Genomic DNA, 27621 nt, shown 5'->3' with positions numbered 1-27621 from the left:
GAACATTCAGATTATTGATCCCACTCCAAATGTGGCTTGAGCCCATCTCAAGAAGTAAGAAATGAACTTTGAAGGCAGTTAGGTCCCCTAAACTTATCTCCCACAGAGAAGTTCCTGACAGAGTGCAGAACTCCAGCTGGTGGCACAATCTCTTCCTAACGTCCATTATTCTATCTCTTTATTTTTCTCTCCTTCCATCTCCTACCCATTCTATCCATCACCTTATTTTTGGAGCTAGTTGGATTTTTTTAATGAAAAAATATCTTAATTGAAAATTAAAATGTATTTTTGAAATGTTCCTCTCCTAGCCATGCCCACCCCCTACCCCCAACAATCTTGTGGTTTTTTTCAGGTTTTAAAATGAATAATAATGAAACAATAAATATTATTAATTATTATTATTATTATTTACAGTCTGTTTTCTTTTTCCAGTGGCAAAATGAAAACAAGGCAAAGAAAGAGAGAGGAGTTTTTAAAAAATGGAATGGGGTTCTGTCAAGGTTCCTTCCCCACTCTGAACGCTAGGGTACAGATGTGGGGACCTGCATGAAAACCTTCTAAGCTTACTTTTACCAGCTTAGGTTAAAACTTCCCCAAGGTACAAATTAATTTTACCCTTTGCCCTTGGATTTCCAGTGCCACCACCAAACTTTATCTGGGTTTACTGGGAAATGTAGTTTGGACACGTCTTTTCCCCCCCACCAAATCCTCCCAAACCTTGCACCCCACTTCCTGGGGAAGGTTTGGTAAAAATCCTCACCAATTTGCATAGGTGACCATAGACCCATACCCTTGGATCTGAGAACAATGAAAAAGCATTCAGTTTTCTTACAAGAAGACTTTTAATAAAAATAGAAGTAAATAGAAGTAAAGGAATCACCTCTGTAAAATCAGGATGGTAGATACCTTACAGGGTAATTAGATTCAAAACATAGAGAATCCCTGTAGGCAAAACCTTAAGTTACAGAAAAGACACACAGACAGGAATAGTCATTCTATTCAGCACAGTTCTTTTCTCAGCCATTTAAAGAAATCATAATCTAACACATACCTAGCTAGATTACTTACTAAAAGTTCTAAGACTCCATTCCTGTTCTGTCCCCAGCAAAAAAAGCATACAGACAGACACAGACCCTTTGTTTTTCTCCCTCCTCCCAGATTTTGAAAGTATGTTGTCTCCTCATTGGTCATTTTGGTCAGGTGCCAGCGAGGTTACCTTTAGCTTCTTAACCCTTTACAGGTGAGAGGATTTTTCCTCTGGCCAAGAGGGATTTTAAAGGGGTTTACCCTTCCCTTTATATTTATGACAGGTTCCCTGCTAAAAAAAAATCAAGAAAATCCTATTATACTAAATATAGTTAATATTTTGATACAATAGTGTACAGTATTTAAAATCACTTGATGGGTGCAGGCTTTGGGGTGGGGATAGGGAAGAGAGGTTTGGGGTGCAGGAAGGTGCTCCAGGCTGGGACCAAGAGGCTCAGAGGGTGGGAGGGGGATCAGGGCTGGGGCAGGTGGTTGGGACACAGGAGGGGCTCAGGGGAGTGCTTACCTCAAGCAGCTGGCGGAAGCAGAGGCACATCTCCCCTCCAGCTTGTTTGCGGAGCCGCGGCCAGGCAGCTTTGTGCACTGCCCCATCCACAGGCACCACCCCTGCATCTCCCATTGGTTGTGGTTTCCGGCCAATGCGAGTTGCGAGGGTGGTGCTTGGGGTGGGACTAGTGTGCAGAGCCCCCTGGCTGCCCGTATGCTTAGGAGCCATATGGGGGACATGCTGCTACTTCCGGGAGCTGCAAGGAGCAGTGCACATGCACACGGAGCATCCCCCAACCCCACTCCCTAGCTGGAGCGTAGGAGCAGTTAATGAATATTTCAGATCTTACCCAAATACATGCTCACAGCCAATTCTTAACTAAACTATGATTTATCAAAAAAGAAAGAGAGAGTACTGGTTACAAGATCATTATACCTACCAACTTGAATATAATTCTGAGGTCAGTTTCATGGTAGAGATGGTGAGCTTTGTAGTTACAAAGAGTTCTTCAGAATTAGTCCATAGGTTATAGTCCAATGTTCAGATCCAGGGTGATCCAGGTGGGACTGGAAATGTCAGTCTTATGACTCAAGCTTCCACTGCATAAAGCATCAAGCAGATCTGAGATGAAAGCATCAGGTCCCAAGAATTTTTATACAGTTTTCTGGCAGCCTCTTGACCATACAGTCCTGGATGAACAATAGGCTTTTGAAATATCCTTCTATTTCCTAAACATCACCAGTAATTAAGTACATGGATTAACATAAGGTAATTTAAAGAGACATATAGACATGACATCTTTTTACCCACATTTCATCTAAATGTTAATTTTCCCTTTTGAGCTCTGAATCAATAGCTATAGTAATAGACAGGAGCTGTCTGTATATATGGTCAACATCTAACAAGATATGAGTAAACATATACAATTAGTACTACCTATAATTCTCTAAAAATACAAGTTTGCATTTCAAAGTTCTGGCCTATCTAACACAGAATGGCACTAATTACTATTTACATACTTTTCTAACATGTTTTTAAAGGTTGAATCTGCGTCATTTAGCCTGTGAGATGCTTAACCCTTTATGGCTATGTGTCACAATAATGTTAATTTAAAAAGCAATTAAAATTAAACATGAAACATCGATAACAACAGTAACCTTTCTGTACATCATAAAGGTGCCCATTTTACAGCAAACCTTTGAAGAGAGATCACCTCTTACAAGCTACAACTTTTGCTAACTTCCATGAGTGGTCACTCAGTCAGCTCTGGGCACATCAATAGCCTCTGAGGCTCCCTGCTTGACCAAAGCCCCAGGAGATTCTCAACAGCAGTTTCTGACTTTCTAGCAGCAGTTTAGCAGTGGCTCCTGGTTTGGACAGAGTTCCATAAAGCAATCTCAGCTCCTCTCCAAAATGGAGCCCACCACATGCTTGCCCTGCATTCCCTGGAAGAGCAAGTCTCTCTCTCTTCCGTAAGACATCAGACATCATGGGAGGTGTGGTGTCCAAGGCTAACAGCAGCCCTCAGATCTTCCCAACTGGAACACTTCTAATTACGGTCAGAGGCCCTTCTAGTAAATGGTGCCTACATGTGGGTTAAGGATTAAGAGAGTGCTAGGGTCTACATTTTAGGAATAGAGATTTGGAAGTCCTGAAACTTTTCTCTAGTCCTACAGTCACTTAAACATTTTTAAAAATTAAAATAAAATAGTGTTGTGGCAGGAAAAAAAAGGGTTTTTTTTCAGGACAACATATTGTACTCAAGTGCAGTTGATGAGCAAAGAACTCTACTAGATTGCAGTTTTTACCCCTCATTCAACATTTGCTGGGCAGTTACAGCACAGTCAGTTGTTCTTTGGAAAAAAAAAACTCTTTGGATGCTGTGATACAGCATGGCCAGAGGGCAGCAGGAGAGTGTGTGTTTTTTTTTTTTTTTTGAAGCAGAAAAGAATTTTATTTGTGTAACACTTACAAAGAATCACCAAAGAGGATAAAGCAAAACTATGCAACAAAACAAAAGTAAACAGAAGGTATGACACAGCAGCCTTCAGGAGGGAGAAGTGTTCAGGCTAGCCTGGGCCCAGAGCGGGGGGGGCTTACTCGACACTCATGGTCTTCCACCCCCCTGAGTTACCTGGTGGTCTAGAGTGGGGGGGCTTCCTCGACACTCGTGGTCTTCCACCCCCTCAAGTTACCTAGTGCCACACCCAGTGTCACCGATTATTCTGCTCCTGAGAGTGCCCGACAAGATGGGCACGGCTGCGGGGTGGGCGGTTTGGGGGTGGGGGGGTGTACACCCACATGTTATAGGACCCCTCCTAGGTGACAGTGATGATGTTATCCACAGCGGCAACGGCTGGGGCTGGGGTCTCTTGCTCTTCCCCTCAATCAAAGGGTCAGGCGGAGGGAACCCGACGGGGTCACCGAGCAGAAGCAGGAGAATATGTTTGTTTTTTTTTTGAAGCAGAAAAGAATTTTATTTGCGTAACACTTACAAAGAATCACCAAAGAGAATAAAGCAAAACTATGCAACAAAACAAAGCAAACAGAAGGTATAACACAGCAGCCTTCAGGAGCGAGAAGTGTTCAGGCTAGCCTGGGCCCAGAGCAGGGGGGCTTTCTCAACACTCGTGGTCTTCCACCCTCCTGAGTTACCTGGTGGCCTAGAGTGCGGGAGCTTCCTCGACACTCGTGGTCTTCCACCCCCTCGAGTTACCTAGTGCTACGCCCAGTGTCACCGATTATTCCTCTCCTGAGAGTGCCCGACAAGATGGGCACGGCTGCGGGGTGGGCGGTTTGGGGGTGGGGGGGTGTACACCCACATGTTATAGGACCCCTCCTAGGTGACAGTGATGATGGTATCCACAGTGGCAACAGCTGGGGCTGGGGTCTCTTGCTCTTCCCCTCAATCAAAGGGTCAGGCGGAGGGAACCCGATGGGGTCACCGAGCAGAAGCAGGAGAATGTTAGAAGGGAGCCTTATTCCCTGTAGAGGGAAGAAAGTTTGCTGTAAATTATCATGTGAAGCCAGTCACATGATAAAAAACCCCTGCTTCAATCAGACAAGAGGAGGAGTTGAAGCAGAGTGGACTGGTGTTGGAGCAGAGAGCAGTTTGGAGGGAAGCAGAGGAGAGTTTGGAGAAGTGCTGCGGTGGGCTAAGAAGACCACAACCCTAGGTAAATAGACACCTGGTTTGTGCAGAGGGAGGGCAGGAAGCCCCACAAGCTGAAGGGCAGGAGAGGGAAGTAGCCCAGGGAAAGGAACAGCTAGTTCTCGTGGTTTACCACTATCCCTAGGGCCCCTGGGCTGGGACCAGGAGTAGAGGGCTGGCCTGGGTCCCTCCCTCTCCACTCCCCTCCTCTAGGACACTAGTGGGGCAGTTAATACCCCAGTTCAGGGGTAAGAAACAGTGCCCTGAACTCCCACCCAAGAAGAGAAAGCGTGAGACCCATCATAGTAGTGCCAGCAATTTGCCACAATGCCTATGTAAGAGGCCATGTCTTCAATTGATTATAAAGAGCCACAATAAAGAGGAAATTGGAGGGCACAATTTTTGTCTCCAGCTCTTTCCCAAAAACAGCAAAGTTCAGTATTTCCATCTTATTTGGATGTATTGATAGGGTGTCTTGGAGAAGCAGGATATACTCATACCACCTGACCACTTGCATGCCTGCTTTTGCCTGGGTTATACATACTCCCATGTAATCTGTGCAGATGGTTGAATAATAGGGGCTGTGGGATAAAGCTCCTGGGCCAGTCAGAATATTGATGTGAAACAGTAGTTCTTTCGAGCCTGTTTGGAAGTGGGTAAACAAGAATGAAAGATTCTTTAATTTGGTCCTATATATTGGACAAGCAACCCTTGCTCTTCCCCTGCACCTAAGCCTTCATACGGAGAGTGCTACTGTGTCTGCAGAGGAGAGAGAGAGAAAAAGCAGGGGGTAGGGGTGGAGGGAATTTATCTCCTCCTGAGTAGCTGTATTATGATGGGTCACAAATCTGGCCAATAATGATCAGATCTCACTCTAAGTATCCTCACCTTAACTCAACTTGAAGTTATTGAATGGGTGCACAGTGTTGCAATTTGGAATCTAATTCTCAAGTATCACAGCTATAAAGCACACTTTTATACACTAATTAGCATTACATAATCAAGGTGGAACAGAATTGTACTGTACAGGATGTCTCAATGCTGTTCTAAAATAAGATTGACATTTATGTGAAGAGAAGCTGTCTGAGTCTAAATGGCAGAGCTAAAAACCAGCAGTTTAATTTGGTTTTGACAAAGGTAAATAACAGAAAATGTTTTTAAAAGGTGTTAATATAATAATTTTAAAACTATCATCTCATCCACTTTTTCCATCTCTTTCCCATCCCTCCAGTTTTGTATTTCTGGTATCTGCTCTGTCCTCCTCCTCCTCCCCTTACTGCCCTCTGCTAGCCACGTTTCTAATTCCCCTTCCATAACCTGCCCCACTTCTACATGGGCTGAGATTCCCATTTCGGGAATTACTTCAATTCACTAAATCACAAGTTGACATTTGTTATTGTGTACTTTTCCATGAATACTAGGGAGAAAACAAAATTAGAACCTTTTTCCTAAATCACCTAAAGTGTGATTTTTTTTTTCAGATCTAATGATCTGATACAAATCACCCCTTGGCTTAAGTCATTCAAAAAAATGGCTGAGCAGATTTTGCAAAACTAAAACCCATTCTCCTTAGCCTGCCTCTTCTTTACTTAAAAAAAAAACAAACAAAAACACCCCCACCTCTTTATTGACCTATCTAAAGTACTCATACCCCTTTTTGACCCAAGCGGCTAGTCAAAGTTTGGGGCTTTGGGGACAATCGAGATGGAAGTAGAAATTGATGGAATCTGTTGTTTTCTTGATGTAATCTTGCTTATTTACAAGGAATGTACAAGGTCCTGTGTCTCTGAATGCAAGAAGAGACAAGAACAAAAAAGCAGTTTCTTATCTTACAGCCCCGAAGCCTCTTTAGCCATCACCAGACTCAGAAGTACTCTCTCCAGCTTTTTACAGGGTCACACTGTTTACAGGCTTCTGCTTGGCTTTCTTGCCTCTCCATCTCTCTCTGTTCTTATCTGTTCTCAGATTCTGTGGGATGTCTCTTCCCATGCTATGTCCTCAAAACAATACTCAGCCAAAAGCTCCTGGAGAGGTACCTACACTCCTTTTACCTGAGGTGGGGGCTTATACTTACAGTTATGTTAATTGAAGGGTGCGTTCATACCTGTCAATCTCAACTGGTTTTTAACTGAATCCATAACAAGGTTTCAAAAAGCTCTTATCAGTACAAACATACACTAAAGTAGATCATGTTTTATAATGGTTAGCAGATTATCTACTACATAATCTTGCAATGCAGCAATGCTTCGGGTATATAAAAATATCTACATTACAAAGTGTTTTGATTCTTTACGTAAGAACATATTACCTTCTCATAACCCTACAGATCAGCACGTAAGACTCACAATCATCCCTCTCCACTTTTTGGGAGAACACAAAGGAGTTTCATAGCACAATCTGAACTAATTCAGGCTGTGGCAAAAACTAATAGGTCCTCTATCTGATCCTCTGTCTAGGTTTGCTAGTTCGTTTTATCTTACAGATTCATCATGTTGTAATGAAGTTTACATGGTTGTCTCTGACTGTGGAATCTACCAATAACACATGTTCAATTGTTCTAGGACTCTAAACAATAGCATTCCAATGTCCAGTGACCCTAACTGTATCTGTAATACAGCCTATTTCTTTTTTCTTTTATTTTTTATCTATTTGAGTTCAGATGGTGACTATTTGAGTAGACGCATACACACTGTACATATATATATTTGTATATATATATATACACATATATATAAATTCAAACAATCTTATCTCTAATAGGATCCCGATGGGCTGGGCAAGAAGATGGGAAGAGAAATTGAAAGGCAGATGCATTGTACATCAGATTTTTTCCAACATTCATTACAATCACCATCTGAACTCAAATAATTCCATGAACAAGCATTTTTCATTGATACAGGAACATGTTGTGGGGCGAAAAAGACCAAATTTCATTACAGTCTGTCCTTAGTGACATATTATTCTATCATACAAATCAATATCTGCCATTTGTGGACTATTGTAGGCCCTTTTTAATACTACTTTATTACAACATCAGTAAAGAATTATTATAAAATGGTAAACATCCCAGATTACAGCTCCAACTCAAATTGACACTATATGCAAATATGATATTGGGCTGATATTTTACCACCTGATCGTCCATGATGAGTTGCAAGCAGCTGTCAGAAATAAGGTTATGTATGATGTCTTATCTTCTAACATTTATTTCAGTTCCTGCAGCCATTGTTTTTGGGTTTTCACCTTGTAAAACTTCACAAGCTAAACAAGGGTTGGCCTTGTGGTTACTTGCATGAGACATCTCCGATGGTGCCATCTTCAAAAGATCAAAAATCATGAGTCAGACCCCCCCAAAATCATGAGGTTTAAAAAAAAACAACAACCTTTACATATTTTTTTTAGTCTTTCTTCATTTTTGAGCTGTCCGTGCCCTGAACTCCTCGCGGCCCATCCCCTGGTGTGTGTGTGTGTGTGTGTGTGAGAGAGAGAGAGGGACAGGGACAGGGACACACACACAATTAGTGTTAGCCACTCTTCAAAATTTATGGAATAAAATGATTTTGGCCCCCACTGCAGAAGCTCTCACCCCCATATCTGCCTGTCCCTGGCCCAGCAATTAATCCTGCCCCCCTCCCAAACTCCAAATCATTCCTGTCCCCCAGCCTGCCTTCAGTTCAGCCCACCTAGCCTCACCTCTTCTTTTTCTGGGACTTTTCACTGCCCTCTGCTCTTTCCCAGGCTGGGTGCTGCAAGTAGAAGGAGCAGAGGTTCCATCTCCATTGTTTCTAGGAGGGGAGGAAGGAGCAGATCTGACCCGAGCTATTTGGTATTCTCTCTTTTCACTTCCCCTTCTCTGAGAATGGCTTCCGATTGCTGAAAGGAGGAGGAAAGAATTTTTCCTTTAGCAGTCCTGATTAGTCGTCCATCCCAAGAAGGCAGGCAAGTAGGAAAGGTAGCCATTCAAAAGGAGTTTCCCCTCAGGCAGGGCTAAAATTTTCTAAAGGGCTTCACCCACCATCACCAGACTGGCTCCAGTCCCAGCTGACATCCCATCACTTGCAAAATGTGAGAGGTGGCAGAAAGGGACTTGTAACACACACTCACTAGTATTTTAGAACCATTGTGGTCATTAAAAATCCCCTGGCACTTTTCACAATGGTAGTACAACAACCAAATTCCAATTGGGTAATTACATTCCCTTATATTCCCTTTCCTAGCCCAGTTTCAGCCAGTTAAGCCGTTTTTGACTCTTCCTTCTGAACTGTTGTAAATGATGGCATTTCATGGTTAAATGGCTACCCCATCCCAACCCAGAGATGAATGTCTTATTGGTGGGTGAAGGATTTCTATGTTCATAGGGCCTAACCCTGCTGTGTTTACTCAGGCACATCTTCTGTTGAAGTAAATGAATTTTGTCTGAGTAAGAACCGCATGAACAGAGTATTAGAGTCAAGTTTCAGAGTAGCAGCCATGTTAGTCTGTATCCGCAAAAAGAAAAGGAGGACTTGTGGCACCTTAGAGACTAACAAATTTATTTGAGCATGAGCCTTCGTGAGCTACAGCTCACTTCATTGGATGCTTATGAAAGCTCACGAAAGCTTATGCTCAAATAAATTTGTTAGTCTCTAAGGTGCCACAAGTCCTCCATTTCTTTTTGCGGATACAAAATACGCTGACATCAATTGAAAACATGCTAACATCAATCACCTTGTATTTTAACCAGGGAACTGAAAATTATATTCCAAGGACTCAGTGGTGCCTGATTCTGCTATACCAAGGGTTCCCAAACTTGGTTTGCGGCTTGTTCAGGGTAAGCCCCTGGTGGTCTGCGAGATGCTTTGTTTACCTGAGCATCCGCAGGTATGGCCACTCACAGCTCCCATGGCTTCCCAGAGCTCCCATTGGCCAGAAACGGCGAACTGCAGCCACTGGAAGCTGCAAGCAGCCATACCTGCGGATGCTCAGGTAAACAAAGCATCTCTCAGACCTCCAGGGGCTTACCCCGAACAAACCATGAACCAAGTTTGGGAACCCCTGTGCTATACTGAAGTAGCATCTTGCTCTGCCAAGTAGGCCTACTGAAATCAGTAAGGCCTTGTCTACACTACGAGGGTAAGTGAACTTAAGTCACGCAACTCCAGCTACATGAATAACGTAGCTGGAGTCGATGTAGCTTAGGTCAACTTACTATGGTGTCTACACTGCACTGCACTGACAGAAGATGTTCTTCCATCGACTTCCCTTACTCTTCTCATTCCAGTGAATTACCAGAGTCAATGGGGGAGCGATCTGTGGTCGATTCAGCGGGTCTTCACTCAAACTGCTAAATTTACTCCTGGTGCATCGATTGTCACAGTGTCAATCCCCAGTAAGTGTAGACATGCCCTGAGGTTCCTCAGAGCAAGGTATTACTCAGTATGAGTATGGCAGGCAAAATGCAGCCCTAAGCAGGTAGAATTATTTAGGGCATTATCGAACAAACTCAAAACACCTTGAATTGCACCTGTGCTGCAAATATTTTTTCCAATAAATTTAATATTGTTTACCATGACTCAGCTTCTACACAAGCATTCCTTTATTAGTCAAAGGCCATGTGGTGTTGATTACATTCAAAATATGAATACAAGTGTATATACATTTATTCGCTATATCCTAGCAACAATACAGTTATAAGCATTGGCCAAATAGTCACAAGAGTATTGGGTTTGAGAGATATGTTGCCATCATGGTGTGACTACAGAGGAGGAAGGAACAGAAACTCCTAAAAAGAAACTCCTAAAAACCTAAAAAAAACAAGTGATGTCATTGCTCATTATCAGACTTTAACTGACACCAGATGAGGCAGTTTACAGCTGTCCTCTAGCGTAGCTAAGACAATATTAACAGCTGGTTCCCTCTCTTCAAGGGTTCCTTCTTATTTTATCCTAGCTACTAAACTAAGGATTTCTTTATAATAAATTAAACAAACCTGTATAAACAATTATTTACTGCACCTGATATCAATTAACCATTTTAATTTTCTTTATTACTTCAACCTTAACCTTACGTGAAATAATGCAGGTATTTCAGAGGTCACTTCAGATTTAACACAAACAACCCTTCTTTGTCATGATCTCAGTCTTTTTTTGGTCATACCATCTGGGCCTGTTCTCTAACATCCAATGTAAGCGTATATTCCTACAACCTGAAAACACAATGGAAGATGGCACAGAGATGCAGTACCTACAAAAGAACAGGTGCAGTAGCAGCACATACAGAACCTCCTAACATTGGAGTAAGATTGCATTCTTCCAGTAATTGTGGCATCTTGCTGACAGGCAAGACCAGTTTCAAGATATACCTTTTTTTAAGAATGGAAACTATGTACATGAATAGGAAACAAACCTTCCTATTCTTTTCTAGCTGTAGCCTGTGACTGTTCCCTGTCCTAAGCAAGTTTATTTCTCCATTCCAGCATGCAGTGCTTCACAGGGAAAAAAATAAAAACAGACTCCATAACGAGTGTATAGGAAGTGTGGCATCTCTACAGTTCCTGGAGGACTTACTATATCAGGGGTCCCCAATGCAAAATGCGGCCGCTGCCCGCTTGAGAACCACCCACTGCCCATTTCGGCGGCAAGGCTTCTTTCCGCTGTTGCTTCTCGGCAGCGGGGTGTTTGGCGCCCGCCACAGTCTGTGGGGATAGGAATGTGCTATTCCCACAGAAAGATTGGGGACCACTGTACTATACAATACAGTACTAACCAGAGAAGGCCCCAATTCAACACAGCAGTTTAATCACTTATTTGAATCCCAGTGACTTCAACAGGACTTTAAGCATGTGCTTTCAAGTGCTTTGCTGAATAAGGATGAAGGTAAGCGAATGCTTAAGGTTTTTGCTGAATCAACGCCAAAACCAGAATTACAGACATAATAGCCTCATCAGAGCTGGCAGTAATTGCCTATTGTGATTAACGTGCAGCAGAAGAAGCTGTAGAAGCAACTATAACAAGAGACGTGCCCACCGTTGCCACCAGAGAAGACATTTTGTGCTCCAACAAGTCTAGTTATTCACTGCTCCTCCAACTTGTCACAGAATGAGTCATCAGAGCAAACACCTACAGAATAGAATAGAAGCAAGATTACCGCAGTGGAAAGGTATGGTGGTGAGAATGAAAGCTCTGGAAATCTGACATTGCCAATATTAGTTTATATAGTAATAAATTACTCAGTTAACTGAAAAAGTCAAGCATGTACTGATGCATATCTAGATTATTAGAACAGATAAGAAGCCACTGTACATATTTTTTGCCCACTCCTTACCTGATAAACATATATATAAAGATTAACACAATGGGGTCCTGGCCCAAGACTCTGGCACTTTGAAAATACAAATAATGAACGAGTGAATGAATGAATATTGCCATACTGAACCCCTTACTCACACTGGTGAACAGTTACTCTCTTGAGTAATCCTATTGTCTTCAGTGGGACTACTCATATAAGTAGTTGCTTACCAGCATGAGGAAGAGGTTCGCATGCTAGGCCCCAGCACATGAGCACAAACTATTGATGTTTTCTAAGCTACACAAATTTTAAACTAAAATCAGAAATTAAAGTGTTTTTTTTTTTTTTTTGGAAGAATAGCGTCAGTGACAGTGTAATTATATTTAACAGGGGTAGATAAACTGTTTTGCAAAAGAATAAAAGTGGATCTGAAACTATCTCTTGAAGTAAACATAACTGAACCCAACCCGTCATGTTTATATTGGTTACTGTATTTGTTTTAGCTTATGAAGAAGTGCTCTATTACTGCTTTGTTCTCCCTTCCCTGCTACACTATTGAATACAAGGACAGATTTAGATGTGGTGTAAGAGGATCCATCTCCTGCATTCACTGGGGTTGCATCTACCCACATTTGCTTAGAATTAAGACTTATGTCAACAATATTAGAACTGATTTAAATATAGATTGGTGAGAACCAAAAGCATAATTAGATAAGGAGAGAACTAAAAACTTTTTAAAGGAGGCTTTGTTAAAATTCAGAAAAAAATAGTATTTTAATCTACAGTTCCTGTCTGATCTACTATTAATGAAATTATCTCCTTAAAGGTCAAAATGCTAATTAGGAAATTTTCTTTGATAAATCAGAGATGTGGAACATATGATTAGATCAGTTTTTTATAGCATTCAATTACCCTTTTCTTCATTTTTAAAATACAAGAGAATTCAAAAATATAAACTGACATTAGTAACATTTAATATTTTTCTTTCTTAGACTAGGTACAAAATTAGCTTAAGAGTTCAGGTTCACATAAGTTTATTCAAAGATCAATTTCCATTTAAAAATATAATTTATCAATAAAACAGTAAATGCATAATCACACTAATTAAGCAATATTATTTAAGTACTAAAAGGATGGTTACATTATGCTTTAATTGACATTTATTTCAAATGAATACATTTACTAATATCCAATATAAGTAAAATAAAATGTATCTTTCTTAAATATTATGGCCAATGCCTATTAATCTATATACTGTGTACTTGTATGTAATCTATATACAAGTGACAAAATACCTATAATGATACAAGTTCATTTTTAGTTAAATTTTGAACAAAGACACATATCCAGGGATGTAGGAAGTCCTACGAAAAAATACCATGACACAAAACCAGCTATTTACCCGCAAGAAAAATAACCAACCAATGATATCAAACCAAACCCCATCATACACAAATACCAGCTCTTATCTCACCCACCTCTACCCACTTGCAACAAACTAAATTAGTGTATCCTGAAGATCAATACATTTGGGCTGTCTCAGAGCAAAGGAGGAGAATTCCAAAGCTGAGGGCACCCACAGAGAATGCCCCCTGGGTTGCTTAATTCCTTTTAAAGTGAGGCAGGTGATTTAGCTAGAAAAAAAATCATTCATTTTGGTTCAAACTGAAAATATATTTCAGAATTTTTGGAAAATAATTCTGAAAATAAATGTTTTGACTTTTTGGATCCACCTCCCGCACTTGACATGAACAATTCAGTAAAACTGACATGAATTTGCAACACATTTTTGTGTCACCAAATCTGCATTTTTCACTTAAACATGTTGGCCAAATACATTTGTCCAGGAAAGCCATTGAAAACATTATGTGCAGTACTACATACAATCATTGTTTTATGTGCATAACAATATCAAACCTGTTGGTTAGGAAAATATAGCCCAGACTCTACTTATCTTGATAAAAATAAATGGAAACCTTTTGGTGGAACCTTTACAGCTTGCAGTTATAAAATACTTATGGTGCAGTTTTTTGCAATACTTGTACTTAAACACCCCGCAAACTTCCAACACCAGCACATGCTTTATTATTTGAGAGCAATTTATACAAACTGCACAATAAGTGGAAAATGGCCACAGTGTTCTAACTGAAAGATGTTTACTGAGGAGATTTATGAATGTCAGAATAGAAATTCTGGTCAGAAAAAACAATTCTGATACAAGGAACATGCATGAGCCTATGCTGCAGCTGTTGGAGAGAGACCCACTATCTTCCTTCTCCTTCACCATAGCTATGCATGGATTCTGAGCACCTAATCAATTTGGGTTGCTTTCAGTCACCTTCAGGCCCAACTTGATTTAGTGGACCTTTTCTGAATAGTGCACGCTTATAAACTTAATGAAGAAACCAAAGAGGTCAGTTGGTTCCACACACCTCTCTACTCATGAGAATTGTAGTTTGGTTGACTTATTTTGCAATTGTCCTCAATGTGCCAGGCTATCGAGCCAGACTTCATGTCCCATAATGCACCGTGACTATGGGTCTCCATGATGCACTGCATCGTCTCACCAAGAGACACAGTGGTGTACCATGGAAGATGTGGTCTGACCAAAGAGCCTGGCCTACAGAGGAAAAAGGGAGAATGAGGAACCTGAACTATAGCTCCCACGAGGTTTCACATCAACATTTCTGAATCAAAATATTTTGTTTTTCGGAATATCTTGGTTCATGATTTTTTTCCCCAATGTCAACATTTTCCATGATACTCCCCCGCCACACACTCACACACACTCACACTCACATTTTCTGATAGTCTTTTCCTAATGGCAACTTTGGATGAAATTAACTCCTGTGCAAAGAGCATAAGACCTATGCACCACTTAAATCCAGAAAACAGAGTCTAGGTGAGATTAAGTGAGGCATAGACTTTATGCTAGTTCTCTGCACAGGTGTAAATTTCTCCCTTTGAGAGCAGAGACCAGGATTCTTGCTCCTTGTCCATGACTGGTGGTAATGCTGTCATACAGACAGGCTTTCCTCAAAAACACAGTATGTCCTCTTAGAAAACCTCAGATAGTACCTGTTCCCCAACTAAATTAAGCAGAGTAGTTACTTTTTCATTAGTTAAACAAATTATATTTCATATCCAGTATTAAATTTATTAGGCCCAGACTATGCATATGTATACATATATAAACGTTGAGACTATATAGCCTCCTTTTAACGGTTAATGTTTATTAATATATGATATACTTGCTTGTGTTTCACAATTTTGTTGAAGTTTAATATGTATGTCAATATATGTAAAATACTATTTCTAATATTCTCTCAACTCCCAGATTATCATATTAATTGGATAATATAGTTAACCACCAGGATGGTAATGGAAATAGTATTGAGATTTTCCAGGCATGTTATAGTCTAAATAAACTAACAAGGTGAATAACTCCTATCACCTCTGTAGCTGAATTATCAGAAGTGAGTCAGTTCCCTGAGCTAAACTGCACTGCACTAAAGGAAAAAATGAAAAGTTATTAAAAGTATACCCAGGGCAACATCTATTGTTTGTAACTAATCACATGACAGAGAATTCCTGAGTAAATTCTAAATGCTAACAAAATCCATTAGTAATACAATTATAAAATTCCTTTTCTCAGTCAGCACTATATCTGCTAGTCTCCTGTGTGTGTGTTTTTGTGAGCTGTGTTAGTTTTGTTTAGTGACAAGGCAGTTTTTGTTAGCAAAACTCACTTCTTGCTTATTGTGAAATTAACAAAACCAAACAAGATAAACTCCAGATATTTTCCACACAATTGCAGAGCCTGAAAAGAAAAAAAAAAAAAAAAGCAAGTTGCACTCCTTTTTATTTAGGTAAAAGTACAAACTTGTTCTCAATGTTCCTTCTTTATTGGTCTCCCCACATTTTAGCTCTTTTCTCCTCTCCCTGCTGACAATGCCCCTAACAGAAGTAATTTCTCTCCTGCTGTCCAGCCATACCACTCCAAATCTCTTCACTTGGTTTCCAGTCTCTCTGTAGCATATACAAGTTTCTCTCCCTCACTTTCAAAACCCTGAATAACATCATCATACTGTAACAGCTATAAACTCATTGCTTCCTATTTTGCCCTTTCACTACATTTGTTTCTCCATCAAGTATGTGTCAAAATCTGAGTTATGAGTTGCATTTTGAAACAGTTAAGTAGTTGGTGATATCATTTTCCTCTTGTAAAGCGGTAATGTAGATCCTTGGTTTGCTCTGAGGACAAGATTTTCAAAAGTGACTAGTTATTTTGAATGTCCATCTTTTATGAATTGCAGAGGCAGAGAGCTCCACACTTTCTGAAAATCAGGTCCATTCAAAATATCTTAAGATGAGCAACCAAACATTGAAGCACACAATGTCACTCATCACTTTTCAATATTCTTGTCCTTGAAAGAGTCTAAACATTTCAGGAGGAACACAGAACTTGCAAATCTGATCTAGGCAAGGGGAAAGCCTTTCAGATCACGTTTAAGACAATGAGAAATTAGAACTGTAATACCACAGAAAAGTTATCAATAGTAAGTGTTGGGTATAGTCTGCCACTATTTGAGTCATTAAGATCAAAACCTGCTTTAAAATTTGCAACACCCTCTATATTAAGCATGTAACAAACCCTGTGATCCCATACCTGGCTGTGTCAGACCTCAAAGTGCAGTGGAAGCACAAGGTTACCACTGTATGAGGGGCAAGGCATCAGAAAGTCCATACAAAGTAATTCTATGCTATATTGCTCAGGGTTCAGGCTGGAAAAAATAGCTGATGGTACTCTTTGAAGCTCCATGCACAGTAGCAGCTAAATGTCATGGGCCAAGAGTAAAAGGTTCACTGATAAGAGGCAAATTTTGAAGTCTTGCTTAACTGCATACTGTGTCTCTTTGGCTAGCTAAGTTAAATGTTGCATTTAAAGAGATCTCTTTTCGTCCTACCCTTTCTCTTGGGAGATTCTCCCTCTCCTCTCTCTTTTCTTCCTCCTCCTCTTGTTGCTCCCCCACCCCATCTCCCTACTCCCCACTCTGATGGGAAGAACTCTGGCAGGAACTCTTTTTGTTACTTTCTCATCACCACCGCCATGATGTGTCCAGTCAAGCAATGATCCCTCCGCTGGCAGGAGCGCATGGAACCACTGCCTGGGGCTTTTATGTCTGGGCTCAGGCAGCTGTACTTTTGAAGTTTCACACTCCTGGCTCTGGTTGGCCAGGGCTGGTGATAATGATGAGAAGGGAGTGGAGTAAGATGGCAGAAGACTCAGAAGTATGGATACAGCATATGGGCAAGTACTGGCTGTTTCTGAGCTGAGACACTGCTCACTACAGAGCTGAGATTTTGAACAACTTTGCCATGGAACTTGTTCTAGAAGACCTGCTGGGACATAGCCAGTGAGTCCGTACATAGCATGGAGCCACTGGGTTACATTTCCTCACCGGAAAGTGAGACACAGTCATTATACCTTCTCATCCACTACAACAAGTTGCCACAACTTTTTTTATTCCAGAGAAAATGTGCAATAAACCAACAAGCAGTCTATCCACATGCTAAGCTTACTAGGTGCCACCCATCTTCCATATGGACACCCTAGCAGGTTCCAGACTTTCCAACCCTTCCAGGAAGGGTTTACCCTCTCGGTTACAATCTCATGTTAGTTCTTGGATCCAAATGAGGGGCATTCAGCCAATTCAGACTGACCTCTTACTTTGTCTCACAGATCTCAGCCAGTCTATGCAGTTCCCCCCAGGGCCTGGTACTTCTCTGGAGTTGTTTAACTGATCCAGAATTGTCAATAATTATCCCCCACTGACTTTAGTTGTTGGGGGAAGTTCAATAACCCTTTCCCATGGGGCTAGAATACATTATCAGGTCACAAAGATAGAGATAACATTTAAAAATACAAACGTTTATGACTAATCCCTGGACTCACAGTGCCTGGCACTTCTCAACATAATAGTCTTTAGACGTTTCCATGATTCCAAGATCTTGTCAGAAAATGGCTCTACTCCTTTCTTTTAATTTGAGTGGGTGGTCCAAAGCAGCATCTCTCAAAATGTAAAGCTGGATTCCCTGGGAAAGGCTCTCCTAGGGAAGAATCAAGCAACTCAACTGAAAACAAAACAGAGATTATTCATTTTTTTTAATTGATGGATATTTTTCATTTAGGATTAAACAGACACGGAGATACCTTTTGTTGGATACTCAACTGATAGTTCTACTTTTATTGGAAATAAATGAACCAGCAACAAAGGAAGAATACCAGGCTGCTTCAGTATACTACATATAAGCTCAACAAATATGAGACTATGTACATTTTATTTGCAAACACAATTCTGCTAGAATATTACCCTGGAAAAAATCCTGAATAATTTCTCTCTTTAAAAGAGGGGTAGTGGTATACAGAGCTCGTCTTAGGGATGGGCGATATGGGCAACCACCTCAGCTGCTGTGGTTGCGGGAGGAGGGGGAGCGCCAAGGCCAAGAGACTGCAGAAGGGCCTTGCTGAGATGGGCGGCAGGGAGAGGAGATAAAGGGGGCTGCAGAGCAGGAGCCAGGCGCTCCCATGTTTCTCCTCTCTACCTTCCCAGCAGCATGACACATGTAGTGCCACCGCCACTCCACCTGCTGCTGCTCTGCCTGCTGAGCAGCTCCCCACTCCTTGGGGATCAGTAATTAAAGGGCACCAAAGAAATATCAGCCAGGGTGCCATTTTCCCTAAGGCTGGCCTTGGTGGTATAGCAGTGAGACACTGTGGTCGAGTGGACAGGGACTTCTGAGGGTTCTAATCACAGCTGTGATGGGGTGACCTTAGGCAAGTCACTTCCGCTCTGTTTTCCTTTCTACCCCAATCTCAGCTGAGACTGCTAAGTGCTTCTGTAATACAAAGAAAAAGAAGTATAGTAGTACTTAAAACACAAAGCTGGGAGTCATTACAGCAGGGCAAACACTGTACTACTAATTATCTGTTGGTGTGGATGATACACAAGAAGAGAGAGAAGGTAGCTGAGGTGGTCAAAGTTACATGAGAAATTGTGGAACCATATGAGAGCTTATTTATCACATGACTCTGCAGTTTATTACATTATTATTATTGCAGTTTATTATCACCATCATCTAGGTACTATACATATTATCTGTCAGTAAAAATATACAGACATGTACATGCCACATCCTTTGCCACTGCAAAGTAAAAAGAGATATTTGCTTGTCCTTGCCCAAACCAGTGAAGGGTACAGTAAGCAAGATAATGTTGGTCTTTAGATAAAGTTTTCATAATAGGTAGAACTCTCAGAAATGATGATTTTAGAAAAACAAAATCCTCTGAAAGTCATAAAAGATTACACTATTTAAAAATGCTTTGCTTTGGCTTAGCCACAAAGGTCAGGTCTGTTTGATGTAAACTATGCGTATTTGGGCTGGAATATCCATTCTTATCATATTTAGTTTTTAAAAAAACACCTAATTTCTTTTTAAATTATGTGAGGTGTGCTTTTTTAAAGATATTACTGCATCATTTTTCCTGTTCTAACTACACAGTTCTGCAAACACTTACTCAGATAAGTAATCCTTACTGTGTGAGTAGTCCCATTGATCTTATTTGCCGGATTGAGTTTACAGCATATGGTATATCATTATTTTGTCCTTTCTGATCTGTTTTTTAGCACATAGTATTTTTTTCTCTGGCACATATCAATACATTTCAATGAAGGAAAAGTTATTTGGAGAAACGTTCTGGAGAGCCATCTCATATAATAAAAATTACATAGATAGTTCATGAACAACAAAATACCCAAGCAAAATTAATTTATTTGCAACAAATAACTGACCAGCTCTTAGTAGTGCACTTATTATCAGAATACTATATTATGAAATTAGATATAAAGTTAACATTCAGTAAAATTATCTAATCTTCTCCAAATTTAAAATTTCTATGGCTGTAGACTTAAAACCCTTAAAAGTTTATTTTTGAATAAAGAACTTACGAACTGAATATGGGCTGGGCTCTAATATGAAGAGCTAGTAAGGGCTAGTCTACACTGGCAATGCTAAAGTGCTTTTGCAGCAGCGCTTTAACGTAGCTTGTGCGGTCGCGGCAGAGCACTGGGAGACGGCTCTCCCAGCGCTCTAAAATACCCACTTCCATGAGGGGCGTAGCTCCCAGTGGCGGGAGCGGGGCTCCCAGTGCTGGTGTACTGTCTACACTGGCATTTTACAGTGCTGAAACTTGCTGAGCTCAGGGGGTGTTTGAGCGAGAAAGTTGCAGAGCAGTAAATTGCCACTGTAGACAAGCCTTTAGTGGCACCCCTTTGACTCTGAACCCACACCTGAGGTAAAAGTGGCTGTAGTTTCAACAAGGGTGCTGAATGACAATGTTTGTTTGTAATAGGCAGAGAGGTGGTAAGCTAACAGTAGTCTTCGTATGTGGATGTGTTATACCAATAAAATAAAAACCAGCAGGATCTTATTAAAGAGGAAAAGGCAAAATACCACATTTATTGTGAATACAGAAGGAATCATAGTAAGCAGTTCGTTATAGCTATAACATTCCATTCAATCTCATATTTATTCACACATTCATTCATACAAACACACACACACAGGTTCTGCAAGGTTGTTATCATAGTTACCAGCCTTAGAGTTGCTCATGCCAAGCCACTGGCCAGGTGGCCTGGACATGAGGAGGGAGCAGGGCCTTGTCAGATGCTCATCTGATGCTCCTAGAAGTTGGTTTGCAGAAACAGACCTCCCCCCAAAGTTCTCAATTTCTAGAGTCTATTTTTATAGGAATTCATTCCTAGGCCAGTCTATGGGAATTGCTTCATCATGCTGTTGCTGAATCAATCAGCAGATAGCACATTCCTGACGGCTCCGTGCTGCTAGATGTTATCTTGTTCTTTGGTTCTCCCATTCTTGAGGCTATTGGGTGGATTCCAGTCTGCCCTCCGGGGTCCTCTGGTTATTTCCACTTGATGCCTTCTTCAGCCGATGGACACTGGATTCTTAGGCTGGCACCTCCCTGATCATTCAGTTATTATCCACACCAAGCATCCCTCCACATACATCCTCTATCTCTATTTTAATCACAATTGTTAATACAACAAAAGGGCAGGGAGTCTCTGGGTACTGTTTCTGTTGTTACAGAGTATTGCTTTGAGTCTCTCTCTGTGTGAATTGCTTTGAGAACAGACTTTGTCTTAGAATATACTAACACAATTAGCAGCTTGCAAGTTTAACACATAGAGGGAGAGAAACAGTACCAAAAACCAAGAGACCTCTTAATTAGTAATACCCTGGAATTTAAACTATGGAGAATCAAACTCATTTGTGATTTTAATACAGAACTTCTTTAATATGATCCAACAGATGGGTGTCTCCTGTTGTGGTTAGACTGGAACCCTGGCCTTGGATTATTTTTTCTGCTGGTTAGTTGTCGAAATCGGGGGATTAAATCCTTTCAGGTTTCAATTCATGAGGTTGCGGTCTCCACTTGAACCAAATTTATTGTGTCGAGTCTTCATTCCTGTTGTATATGATTCAACTAGACCTATAATGAAAATGTAGCTGCAAACTACTTGGTTTTTGAAGTCTGCTTGTCTCCCTCAACTAAGTTTTGGCAGAGTTCTGAAACCGAACAGTGGCTTTATAAAGCTGCCAAATCTGACACACCTTTTATTGACCTCACACACTATGCTAGAATTAATAGCACAACTGTACCACTCATCAGCATGCGAAGGGCCAGTACAAAGTATAAGCACCGCTTAAGTTCCATTTAGACTTTTATGCTGAAGATTTAAGTGGTACTTACTGTGGGTGATGGAAGGACTGTGGGCAATGGAAGGACTGTGGGCTGACCAGGAACAGTCAGTCATTTGGGGCTGATGGAGATAAGCCCCATCAATAATTCCAGAGGTATAACACACTGTACATATATGTACACTGTAGATTCTGTGAAATGTGGCTCAGGTAGTGGCTGGGGGTGCAGTACCAACTGCTGCCATCAGGGCTTCTGGTAGAGCTGAAGTTGCTGAACCTCCTGGAGGCTACACCCAGATGGCACAGGGTCTCCTGGCCTTCCAACACAGATTGAAGCCAGCGGAGAGAGGAGGCATGCAGCAGGAATGCTACTTCTCATTCTTAGTAGCCTTACAGAAGTAAAGTCTAGGGTTCTTTGCACTTATTTTGTCCAGCTTCCAGCCCTTTGGGACATGGCAGCACATGGCTTCCAAGCAGTTTAGGGAAAAGGCATAGAGTAGGGAATAATCACTCCTGTTGGCTATTTTCCATTAGTCCCACAGAGGCAGTTTATAGAGCTTTCTGCACATGCTAGCTGCAGCCACACTCCTTCCTTGCTTCCTCTGTTCCATATCTGTCAATGAGTATGGGTATTTGTGAGTTGGGGAAGATGATGACAGTTGCGGAATGAAGGGATTTCTGAATTTGAAGTGGGAGGGAAGTTGAGCCTCCAGGTATTCGGAGGAAGACGTTTGAGAGCTGAGTAGAGTGGTTGTTCTGAGCTATGAAGGGGTTAAGTAAAGAGAGGAGGGGTTTTTCAGACTAAAGGCATTGTGTGTGTGTGTGTGTACACGTGTGCGGCAGTTGAAGTGAAGCAGGGAATGGAGCCAGTTGGGAATGAGTGTGTGGATGAATAATTGGTGTTTGTGGAGAATGAGGGAAGGCCATTGAAACAGTATGGGGATTATAGGCTAAGGGCTCTATTGGAGGGGAAGATGTCAGGACTAGGAGAAAACAGAGAAGAGATGAAAGAGGGATAACTAGTATTTTATCATGCCCTGACCTATAATATGTTTCAGTTTACATTCTGAAAGGCGAACAGTGCATGTGAGAGAGGAGAATACTCTTTTTTGTATTCCACTTTTCCACAATAAAATTCCTTATTTCTCCCCCAAAAAACCTCCCTCCTCCAACCCCCCTCCCCACTAATCTGTGACACTTCCCCTCACATTGATGACGATGCAGTTCTACAATATAAACAACATGTAGGGGAAGAGAGGTGATGTGTGGGTGGGGAGGAGTTTGCTATTTGAATCCTAACCAATTATTTGGGGCACCAGCCACATCTGGCAATGGTGTTCTCTCTCTGGATGCATTTTATCCCATATTTCATAAAGAAGAAAAAGATGATTTTTTAATCCTGTCATCTGTAAACATGGCTAGTTATTTCAACTTGATTCAGCACCAAATATCAACTCTGACATCACCTGCAAACTGGTTTGTTTTTCCTAAAGAATAGCAGAGGGACATTATCATTTCTTTGTATAATGGAAAGTCTATTGTAACCTTAATTATGGATGGGTACCACTTGTCTTATTTTGAAGACATAGGACCAGATCTTCAGCTCTCATAAACTGGCAATCTCCATTGACTTAAATGGAGCTAAGCCAGTTCACAATAGCTAAGGATCTGGCTCATGCTATATAGAAACTAATTTTGATATAATAAGAAAACATTAATCAAACTATATTACATTAATCATCGTATCATGTTTTAGAGTAGCTAATGTATTAAAATATATATGAAAAATGCACGGCCATACATTAAATATGGATTCCCTAGGTTTCCTTTTAATCTTTTACTGTTAAGTAAAGTTAATAATAACGGTGTTTCCCTTTCTAACTATAGGGAATGCTTGCTCATACTGGTAATATCTGTTGTGATTACTGAACCTAAAATATTATCCTAAGCTCAGTTGTGAAATGTATGGGAAAGTTCATAAGTTGTTACAATAACTATGAAAAATAGGTCAAGTTGTTTACAATGATGAACGTTTTGGACAGGTGCAGGAAAAACATACAGAGAAACTGTATTAGTCCAAACAAAACAAGTTACTCATATAAGTCAAGGACTGTGGAGAAATCATATTTTGTGAACAAGAAAATGTGAGAACAAGGTTATCTATGCCAAGTTTGGCCTTACAGAAAGGAATTTAATTGGTGGACAAAATAATGATGGTAAGATATGCCACCCACTTTTACTCCTTTGGGATTCTTAAAAAAAGATGTTTAAAACAATAAAAAGAATCATTTCCCTCCACCAGCTTATCCCCCAATCTGCCAGCACTGCAACTCCTCTCAACTCATCTAAACTACTTTCTTCATAAGATGAAGGCCAGTTGGCCTTACTCTTAATTAAAGAACTTTGTTTTCACCTGTGAGTGCTGAAAGTCATCACGTTATCATGGCATCCAGTACTCAAGATCACTAGTTGGGGATGTCGTGTTACCAGCACTGCAAAAGCATGTATGATCCTGTTTTGTATTCCCTTCCCTTGCTGTGTTATTTTCTGCTCCACTCTTTCTGTCCTCCTATCTTATCTCACTCTCTTTGTTTTCCATCAAATCCTGAAGTCAATAATACTGCATTCATTCAAATATGCTTTGTCTAAGGAGAAAGAATCCAACCAGATGATGGTCCTGATCAGGTAGTAACTAACCATGTTCCAAGCAGCAGGAGTTGTGGTCAATTTGCAAACCAGAACATCCACTTATAACTAACCAGCATTACAGTATTCCAAAGGCATCAACAAAAGCCGTATTTCACCCATCTTTTCTATCCTGTCTCTCCTCCACCTTACACCTGTCTTTTAAGAACAGGACAAGTGAATGTTCTTCGCATCAGGACTGAGAGTAAAATTAACCTTTTCCCTTTCCATCAAAATAAAGGTGTTCTGAAAAAAGAGACTCTGATACTTTGACTACAAAAGGAGAGAGACTTTGATAAGATCTGCAATTTGCTTTGCATAATCACTCAACCACAGTTTCAATATAAATGCTTGTTTTAATATCTTGTTCTTTTTTTGTGTTTAATCAATAAACTTTCAACTTGAATGAATGCTTTTGGGTGTTTGCCAAATAACCTAGTAAAACCAAGGCCTCTGTTTAAAACTAACCCCAAACCTATTTATCACTGTTTAATGTTGGACAGTGAAAGTTTATGAACACCTTTAACTCTTTAGATCCTTGAAATTAATATGTCATACTTTACCTAATGGTCAAAGGACTCTTTTTAAAGGCACCGACTGTACAAAAACCAGGACATTTCCCTAATGGTATAGTATTTGGGATTGGGGGTCAGAAATTCCTGAAATAACTATTCTGAGGCAACAGGTCTTTAAATTGGAAACATTCCTAAAGATCAGAAGAGGTTTCGCTCTACCATGGCACTCTCTCTTGCATGCTATTGTGATTTCTGTTTGTCTTTTAGTTTGTAAGACTGGTATGTAAAAATCTCTTATCATAATTGTCCATTCTGGTAACCTATTCAGATTCTTTTGACTGCTGCCAGTATATTTTTTTCCATTACTTTAGCTGCAAATCCAGATACTCAGTATACAAACATTCACACAAGTAACAAATATGGTGGTGCCCTTTTATAATTATTAGTTGTGTATCTGGATCTGTCATTAGCATTGGGTCTTTCTGGGTAGCAGAGCCTACCCAACAAAAGCAAGATGGAAGAGACCCTTTCTAATAGTCACCTAACTACTTACACTTAAACGGTCATTAGGAGACAATGTCAGAGCTCTAGCCCACTCTCCTGGGCAGTCCCCAAACCAGTCTGAACTGTAGGATAGTAGTGAGGACTGGAGGACAATGGAAGGGGTGTTTGTTTGACGTAAGGACACAGACTATCAGAGAAAGAATGAGATACACACTCAGATACAGTAATGAGATTGCCTGAAGAAGATAAGTCTTCCTGGCTTGCCATTGTAGGATGGTAACACCATGCAGGCTGGTGTTTAAAAATCCAAAATCCTTTTCTCTGTAACTTTTTATTCTAACTGCTAAATAAAATACTTTGTTTTGAGTAGGCTGCTGGTCATTCTATCACTGGTCTCTGGTTCCTGAAGGGAGGAGACTGAGGTGCCCAAAAAAGCCAGACATACAGGGTGATCAGCAGTTAGTACACATAGGGCAATGAGTGTGGGTTCCAGTCTAAGAGTGGAAAAATTGCAAACTTCACCCCAAGACAGGAAAGGGCAAGAGATCGAACACATAAGGGAATCTATGTGTGCACTCAGTTGGACCTGAAAGGTGGCAGAGACGCATATAGCCCTACAGCCATGACAACAAGAATAAAGGAATTAAAATAAATGTAAAAACTACAGTTTGATTTCACTGGAGCTATGACAATTTACACCAGCTTAAGATCTTCCCCTTTACTGCCTCTACTAGTTTCACAGCTGAAATATGGAGCAAGTGCAATGAACTGATTAAAGAAATCATTGATCTACCTTGTAGAATGACTATATGTATACATTAACCCATTATACACATTACTTCATCTCTGAAGCATGCTTTTTCTTTATATATCAGATGCCCTAACTTTTAGGGCTCAACGCTACAAGAGGCAAAGTATCATCAACTCCCACTGATTTCAATGAAGTTCGAGGTGCTCAGTTTATTTAAGGAATTAACTATTATGGACAATAATTCTGTTTACCTGTAATGAAAACAAAACAAAAAAATAATATTTAACTGATAACCAACATTGTTTTTTAACACCCCCCCCACACACAGACACGCACACAGAGTAGATCAAACACTAGGTCTTTTTCATTGTTCTTGCTTAAGCAGTAATTTGAGAGAATTCACAGTGGGTTTTCCCCATGAATATGAATTAGTACAGTTCAGTTGTACTTGTTTCTGCTAATGGATAGACAGACATTTTCCTGAATGGCTAAAGAAAGTTTTATGTGTTAGATATTTTCAGCTGTTGCCTTCCTTTAAAGCGGTTTCATGTCAAACCTTTTTCTCAACAGATACCACACAGAATTATTTGAGTACGGAAAGATATATGAATACCATGGTGTACAGTTGAGCATAAGACTCTTTCATGTGAGAAGATGGAATGAGTGAATCAAAGATTCCACATCTATTATTGAGCGAAATAGGCTTAATTAATAGATGCAGAGTAAATGTATGTCCCCTTACATTTTACAATAAATGGTCGTTTTAAGCAATGCTGCCAACCCTCAAAATACCTTTTAGTCAGGCTGACAATCTCATTACTATAGAGGTTGGAGGGAAAAACAATCTATAAACCCCTGGAAACAGATGAATGAGCAGTTGAGACTTTTGAAGTTTCAAGCCCTCACTTAAGTTTTTGGAAAGCTGGTATACAAATAAAATATAATGAATGGGAGAAAATGCCAATTCATATATAGTTAAGCATCCCCTAATCCAAAACTGCATAATATTTTCTCTGACAAGTCCTGTGGGGTCCTTGTACTTATTATGGGCCTGCAAACTAGTGGACACACTCAGTTCATTAGTGTCTTTGTGTCATATGAGAACACAGAGGGGGGCAAAAATAGCTTTATTCTTCAGTTTGTGCAAGTGCTGTCTTGCAGAAGTTCTGAGAACAATTCATCTAGAATTGTGATATTATAACCAGTTTAGAGCCTCCTGCTTTGTGACAGGGGGTCGGCCTAGAGGAAAAAACAAAATGACAAACAAATCCTTGAAAATATGAACTTGCTTGGATCCAAAGAAACCTGTATGTGGAAAGACGCCAGATGATGTATTCATATCACATGAGGATGATTATGTATTTTCCAGTCTAAGAGTCCTAAAAGAGTTGGCTGAGATCATCTCTGGCCCACTATTGTTGTTTTATTTTTATAC

General features: G+C 40.4%; 1 long non-coding RNA gene across 3 annotated transcripts in view; it reads right to left on the bottom strand.

Moving 5' to 3' along the window:
• Positions 1-3904: 3904 nt before the first annotated feature.
• LOC125644402 (uncharacterized) overlaps positions 3905-27621 on the bottom strand; it is a 356210-nt gene continuing 332493 nt past the window's right edge. For all 3 annotated transcript variants that reach the window (XR_012664248.1, XR_012670415.1, XR_012664244.1), the window contains 3 exons: positions 11690-11782; positions 8379-8558; positions 3905-8001 (listed from right to left, as the gene is read on the bottom strand). This is a non-coding gene — a long non-coding RNA (uncharacterized LOC125644402). The remainder of the gene's footprint in view (positions 8002-8378; positions 8559-11689; positions 11783-27621) is intronic.

This window comes from Caretta caretta, chromosome 1, assembly GCF_965140235.1.
Source record: "Caretta caretta isolate rCarCar2 chromosome 1, rCarCar1.hap1, whole genome shotgun sequence".
Classification (NCBI taxonomy): Eukaryota; Metazoa; Chordata; order Testudines; family Cheloniidae; genus Caretta; species Caretta caretta.
Note: the sequence above shows the minus strand (reverse complement) of the source record. Positions and strands in the feature narration are given on the sequence as shown.